The sequence below is a fragment of the Balaenoptera musculus genome, chromosome X, assembly GCF_009873245.2.
Source record: "Balaenoptera musculus isolate JJ_BM4_2016_0621 chromosome X, mBalMus1.pri.v3, whole genome shotgun sequence".
NCBI lineage: Eukaryota > Metazoa > Chordata > Mammalia > Artiodactyla > Balaenopteridae > Balaenoptera > Balaenoptera musculus.
In genome coordinates this window covers 95119753-95127273 of record NC_045806.1, presented here as the reverse complement: position 1 = coordinate 95127273, position 7521 = coordinate 95119753, and the positions used below count along the sequence as shown (strand labels likewise).

Sequence of the window (7521 nt, the reverse complement as noted above, 5' to 3'; positions counted from 1 at the left end):
ACATAATAATAATAACTACTATTACTACTACTATTATTTATTGAGTACCTACCATGTTCCGGGACTGTGTGGACAACATTGTGGATCCTCACAGATCTTTAAATATCTACTCACCATTCCCACATCCCTCCAAAATGTAAGCTCCGTAAGGGCAGGGATTTTGCCTGTTTTGTTCACCAATGCATTCCAAGTGGTTAGAACACTGTTGAACACATAGTGGATACTCAGTACATATTTGTCCAACCAACAAATTATAATTCAGACTTGAGAGGTTAAGTGATTTATCCAAGGTCATATAGCGACTTGAATGTGGGGATCTTTACCCAGTTCGGTCTGAATGAAAAACTGCTTTGTTTCTCCCACTATACTAGGCTGCCTTTTGGTAAAACTATTCCTGGTTGACAGTTCTGATGGGAATACAGGAAGCGACACCATCCATAAAGTCATCTGGAACAATCTTCTTGCCATCAAAGGCCTTCAGCCAGCCAGTCACACTCTAATGAATGTACTCCCTAGCGCTCATACTTACACTGTCTTCCCTCTGATCTCACAGCACTCATTTGCTAGCTACCAAATAAATATACCACCTTGTGCTTAAACAGTTCACACCCACATTTCCTTGCCATACTTCAAAACTCCCCGTTATACACCAAGATCAAGGAACTGGGAGGCAGGAGGATATGGATGACAAACTTGTCAGCATCTGACAACTGTCAGCAGTCAAGAGTTGCAAGGAACCCTAAAGATCATCTAGTTCAATGTGCCCACCTAGTACAGGAAGAACTCTAACAAATGACCAACTCAGGCCAGCCCATGTGTATCCCTAAGGAAGTAAGCAAGAGGGTGCCAGGCCATACACAAAGCTATAGGATACGCCTGAAGCTTCTTCCTGGACCAATGATTTTCTAGACTGGAAGACAAAATTAAATAATTTACCTATTGAATAATTTAAGTATTATTTGTATACTAAAACCACTTCTGATATAGTTTATCACATAGAATTATGCAATTCACACAAATGTTTAAACAGGAGACTAGGGTAGAGGTTACTGCTTAGGGAATATTTCCCTGAAGAAGTGACATTTAAGTTGAGGCCTGAGAAATAAGATTGGGTCAGCGAGGTGAAGAACGGAGTGGAGAGAGGTATGTGTAGGGTCCTTGTCAGAAAGAATAGTATGGACAAGGGTTCTAAGGCAGGGAAAAGTGTGGGATTCAAAGAGCTGGAGGCCTGAGTGTCCCAGGCCCACACTCCACAACAAGAATACTCTATTATCCCAGAATCTCCTGCAACACCTCCTAGGAGTCCCTGTTTCGTTCATATCCTGCCAAAACACTGTGAAAATCTTGGGAGACGGGAGAAGGTCCAATCGCCTGGAACTGAGATGTCTGTAGCTACTCCAGCGGCACCCCAAATTCCTTAGCCAAAACCAGGAAACCAGGAACACGTCGCTGTTATTGCTTAAGGATTTTCAACACTCTTGCTAAAACCATTCACTAGTAACTGCTTGGTATAAAAGTAAACTCTAGCCAACCATTGCACAAAATATTAGCTAATATTTGCATACGGCTGTCATTTTATCCTCATCACTCCCCCAGTGAAATAGGTGCTGTTATTACTCTTTTACAAATGAGGAAACAGGCTCCCAATGGGCCCAAAGTCACATAGCTAGTGAGTGACAGAACAAAGACTGTGACACTAGGTCCATTTGGTGCTAAAACCCATATGCTTAGTACGACACTGCCCCACTGAGCAGGGTTAGTAGGGAAGAGTGATTACCAGAGCCTTAATCCCTGTAGGCCACTAAACGAACCCATTGTCCTAACCTCTGGAATTCCCTAAGAAGATTGAACAGAGGGGCATAAAGAAACGGTGTTAAGTGACTACTAAAAGCCAGGAATCATGATAAGGCCCCTAAATATGTTATTTCATTTAATCCTTACAGCAACCCCATCATGGTGGAGAAATTATTAGCCCTACTTTACAGATGAGGGAGCCGCGGCCCAGCATGGTTAAGTAATTTACCTCATTGGTGAGTATTTGAGCTGTGACCGAAATCCAGGCTTGAGTGACTCCAAAAGCCTACACCCTTTCCATCAGAGCACACCAAAGATGGCTTAATATTTAACCCTTCCCAGGTTACATATTTGCACTTTAACAGGGGTCTTTCCTGTGCGAATCTCACGGGACCGTGGCGAACGTGAATAGAAGGCTAATTGGGGGCTGCAAGGTGAGCCTGCCTTAAATCACACCGGAATGGCATTGACCTACCCTCTCCCTGTAGTTACTGAAGTGGGGCAGCATGCCAGAGAAGATAAATCTCTACTCCAGTCACAGCCGTCTTCTCCAACTGGGATAACAACTCTCAGACACTCTGGCAACTACAGAAACAGAGAAAGCGCCGAATCAATCAAGAGTTTATTTGCAAAGTGTAATGTCAGAGGATGAACTTCCTTTAAATCCTGCTAACTTTGTACAGTTAAACAGCTTACTGGCTCAGGAATGTGATTTGCCTCTGACTTGCTTTCAGCGATTTATTCTTTATCATTGACTAAATCGTCTTCTTCCTCTCATCCCATACCACCTTTTTTAGAGTGCAGACTTTGATGTGTGTTCCTCGGTCTCCCTACCTCCCTCTTGCACCAGCTAACCTAGGACTTTGCAAACAAACCCTACTGAGAAGTATGGACAGTCTGGGCCTTTCCAGAAACTCAGGCTGCTGAAGGAGATATGATATTTAGTTAAGCTGAAGTGAAGCCCTGCATAAATCATAAAGAGGCGAACCCAGGTTACTCAAACAGGACCCTAGGAGGTGCTTGGGGAATAGACTTGCAGGCAGCTTTATTTTTCTACAGCCGATTTACTTCCAAAATGCTGGGGCCCACAAGTACCCCAGGAGTAACTTGGCTCCCAAATGCTGGAGCAGGTCTTGGCCTTGGAGCACAGTTCTGGTGTTGTTTCCTGAATTCCCACATTGCTGTTTTCCACGCATGGATCAGGCTTACAAGCTTCCTGTGTCTGGACTGTGTGTGCGCGCACGTTTGTGTGTGTGTTTATATGCTTGGGAAGGGTGGAAGGGGGGAGGAGGGGAACCCAAAAGGAAGAGAATTTAACTCAATGCTTGTATTGCATATGTATCCCTTTGATCCTTTCCTGTTCAGATAAAGCTGCTATTTTCTAATCAGCTGGCTTTCTGTATGTGCAACGGCTAGTATCCTTGTGAATAAATAAGAGACTGACTTGAAGAGGTGTCCTGGAGAAAGCTGCTTTTCAGTGTTTGTCGAATATATTTGAAGGGTGTTTTTTTTTTTTCTGGAGTTGGGGGGAAGAGGGAGAGTTATGTGGACCCATAAATCCTTAGGATTTATTTTCCCTGGTGTATGTGCTTGCCTCCGCTTTTGTTTCTAAATACATTTAAATGATTGAGTTGTTCACCAGGCAATTAGAGGAAGATGTGCTCATTTCACACTCCCAGTTGACTTGGTGGGTGGGGAAGAATGTCATTCCATACAAAGCACTATGGTTTTGTGGTCTTTCCTTCTAGAAAAATCTAGCCAGGGATCAAGGAATAAACTATAAACCACGTTCTCCTTTGTACTTTTCCTGTACATTGGGGAAAATATTGCATGCAAAGGGCAGATTTTTTAATTAAAATATTGATTAGTTGCCGAAATAAAAATCCAGGAGGTTTTACACTAAAACATTTGACTCCTGGTTTCCCTTGAAAAATCAGAAGTCCTGGCTACATTGGGCCTGCATTTCCTGTGGTGTTGACCAAGCTGCCCCCTTTAGAGGGGTCCTGCCTTCTTAGCAGCCTCCATAATTGGCCTTATCTCTTGACACTGAACCTGAGGGTTGGTATCTTAAATTTTTTTTTATTTTGGTAAAACATACATAACATAAAATTTGCCATGTTAATCATACAATTCAGTGGCATTAAATACATTCAAAATGTTGTACAACCATCATCACTATCTTGTTCCAGAATTTTTTCATCGCAAACAGAAACTGCGCTCATTAAACAATAACTCCCCATTCCCCCCTCCCCTCAGGCCCTGATAACCACTTTGCTACTTTCTGCGTCTGTGAACGTGCCTATTCTAGGCAACTCAGATAAGTGGAATCACACAATATTTGTTCTTTTGTGTCTGGCTTCTTTCACTTAGCATAATATTTTTAAGGGAGACCTTGATTTTTTAATTGCCTTTTTTTCAGCGCATAGACATTGAATTTTATTGCATTTTTTGGCCACGCCCCTCGGCTTGAGGGATCTTACTTCCCCAACCAGGGATTGAACCCAGGCCACGGCAGTGAAAGCACCGAGTCCTAACCACTCCCGCTTTTTATTGCATTTTAAAGGAGGAGTTGCATTTCATTGAAAAAAGAAAAAAGTCAAATAGGACAGATAGTTTGGGATGAAGATTCTTGACTTCTTTAAATGATCATTACATCCATGATCGATATGTGGAGGTTCTTAATGTACTTAGGTAACCCTGCATCTTTACACAGGTGTTTTACAGTTAGTGGTTAATGCTCCTGGTATCCCCCAGAGGCTTCTCTATATTTTACAGTCAGGATATGAAGACACAGGGATGGTCTGGGGATTAGTTAAATGTGTGTGGCATACTTCGCTGTATAAACTCACTCTCTGGAACTAGTTTTCGCTCCCTGCTCTCAACTTCCACAGCTTTTACTGTCAATCCCATTCATTTAGCACTTAGCATATGCTTGTTAGTTGTCTTTTTCTGTATATACCCTTGAAGGCAGGAGCCAAGTCTCATCCCTCTTTGTTTTTTCAGTCTTGTCCATAATAGCAGCTCCATCAATGTTTGCTGATGTTGGCCCCCCCTCCCCCTTCCTTTTAAGTAGAGCTGGCAAAGCATAGCTTTACATTCAGACTCAGTTTAAACAAACTGAAGGGTTTTCAGGGTAAAAACAGAAGGAAGTCTTGCATGGCAGAAGAGAAGAAACACCTAAGACGCTTAGAAGACCTGGGCAAAGACGAGGTATTAAAAAACCTGTTATTAGCCACAGGCTAAGAAAGTGACTCACACGGGGCCTGATCCACCATGAAATTCAGTGCTGTGCTCTGCTCTACCCCAACAAAATTCAAAATTGGAGGAGATCAATAATGCCCAAGGCAGGATTTGAGGAGGGGGGTATTAAAAGAATTAAGTGTTTTAGGGGTTTCCACTGTAGGAAGGCCCCAGTAGCTGTGGGGAAGGCAGGTTTGGAAAAGTCTTGGGAGGGCAACTTCAAGGCTGGGGACAGGCATTCTGCAAACAGAGCCACCAGACCTTTGCTACCAGGGTTTGTTTCCCAGCATCTTCTGTAATGGCCTGAATCACCTCTCAATAGGGGAATGAGTAAAAGAATTTTGGCACATGTATGCATTGGAACACAGAACTATCATGAAAAAGAATGAGGCAAAGGAAGTTATCCTGCGATGGAAGGATATTTAAGAGACATTGCTGAGTAAAGAAATGCAAAGTGTGTGCGTGTATGCAAATAATATATTTTGAAGATTATACACAGGTATGGAGAGAAAGAGAGAAAGGGACTATGAGAACAGAGTGGTGGAGAGGAACTCTTTATGGTCCTACTTTCAGTACTGTTTTCAGTTTACCATGTGCATATTTTATTTTTAGTTTTTAAATATTTATTTATATATTTTTGGCTGTGTTGGGTCTTCGTTGCTGTGCACGGACTTTCTCTAGTTGTGGCAAGCGGGGGCTACTCTTCGTTGTGGTGCGCGGGCTTCTCATTGCGTGGCTTCTCTTGTTGCAGAGCACGGGCTCTAGGCGCATGGGCTTCAGTAGTTGTGGCACGTGGGCTCAGTAGTTATGGCGCACGGGCTTAGTTGCTCCGCGGCATGTGGGATCTTCCTGGACCAGGGATTGAACCTGTATCCCCTGCATTGGCAGGCAGATTCTTATCCACTGCACCACCAGGGAAGCCCGCATATTTTATTTTTCCCACTTTAATAGCAGTGTTAATTTTAGCAAGTATCCTATTGCCATTCTGATCAGTAGTCGTCTGTAGCATATACCCATCCTATCCAGCTCTGCTGTCCATCCCTCCAAACAAAGCTGGAATAATCTTCCTTTGTTTCACAAACTAGGTGTCTCCATGTCTTTAACACTCAAAACCTCACTTTCTCCAGGAAAAATCACCCAAATAACTTCATCTCACACATAAACTGAATCATATCAAGAATCCATTGTTGCCCATGCTCTGGCTTCTGAATTCTTGCAGCAGCTCTAGCAGAGCCCTCTGCACATTGAGGCTACCCCACTACTTTTCCTGTACCTGGTTATATTCTGGGACCCTGTTCACAGTGAGATGGTATTTCCTTTGAGCACATTTCCTCTTGCATGCTTTGGTCCATGGCCCCTCAGAAGCTCCCGGTAGGCAGGCTTGAATTGGGTGTCATTTTCTCATTGGCATGAGTTCATTATAATAGTTCTGCATTGTCAAGGCCTTACATACAGACTCGCTTCCTCCTTGTAGTATTTTCTAGGAAATACGGATCTGTAGAGAATGGTGGTTTCCATGGTAAATGTTCCCTCATATTTGTTTTCTTAAGTTCTCTTCAGAGATACACAGTATGATTTCCTCTTTCAGTACCAGCACCACAATAGGCTTAGGTCGTGGCGCCACTGCAGAACAGTTTAAAAAAGAAATCTCACCTACCTTGGATAGAAAAGGAGTAATTTATTATTCTAACTGCAGGGAGCCACATTCATATCCGCCCAGAAAACTGTAGGAAAAGAAAGAGTTGACTTTTTAAAATAAAGCCACAAAACCTACACACCTTGGCTATGAATGCTTAAAACAGATGAGAAGAATATTTGATTCCCAAACACATGTGAGAATCTCCACCATGTGACAGACATAAGTAGGAACACATACACGTGTGGAGTGCTTTGTGGTCTACAGAGTTTTCACAAACAATTCATTTTATTTTCATATACCAGTGCCAGTAAGTTAATAGGATATGTTTTATAGCCTTTATTTACAGATAGGAAAATGAAGGCTCAGAGAAGTTAAGGGACTTAACCAAAGTCGCACAACTAGCTGGTAAGTGCTTGAGTCTGAAACGAGTTCTTCCTTTAGTTCCAAATTCCATCTTATTCTGCTATTTCTTTGTGCTTTCGTTTCCCGGTTGTAAAATGGTTGATTTTCAGTGTCCCAGGAGGCTGTTCTCAACCCTCTGTGTTCTTCAAGCAATATCATTTTTTTCGCAGCCGGGAAATGTGAACACCACACTGACACTTCTCATACTTTCCCCCCCTCTTGGCCTAATGAATTAAGGGGGAAGAAAAGTTACCTGTTCCCAGAGGGCCGGGCAGTGCCATAAAGGTGTACTAGAGCCGGCCGACACACTGCCGCACTCTCTTAGGAGACTGAGAAACCAAGCGTCTCATCTTTCTTTTCTCAGCAGTAGCTGGGGGAGAACCGAGAGCTAGACAATAGCCTCTTGTTTAGTTTTATTAATTTTGAGGGCGGGTGGGACAAAAGAA

General features: G+C 42.9%; 1 long non-coding RNA gene across 1 annotated transcript; it reads right to left on the bottom strand.

Moving 5' to 3' along the window:
* Nucleotides 1–2294: 2294 nt before the first annotated feature.
* LOC118888987 lies at nt 2295–7444 on the bottom strand. Its single transcript, XR_005018395.1, has 3 exons — nt 7329–7444; nt 6692–6758; nt 2295–2379 (listed from the first exon to the last, which is right to left on the bottom strand). It is a non-coding gene; the product is annotated as an uncharacterized LOC118888987 (long non-coding RNA).
* Nucleotides 7445–7521: the final 77 nt, after the last annotated feature.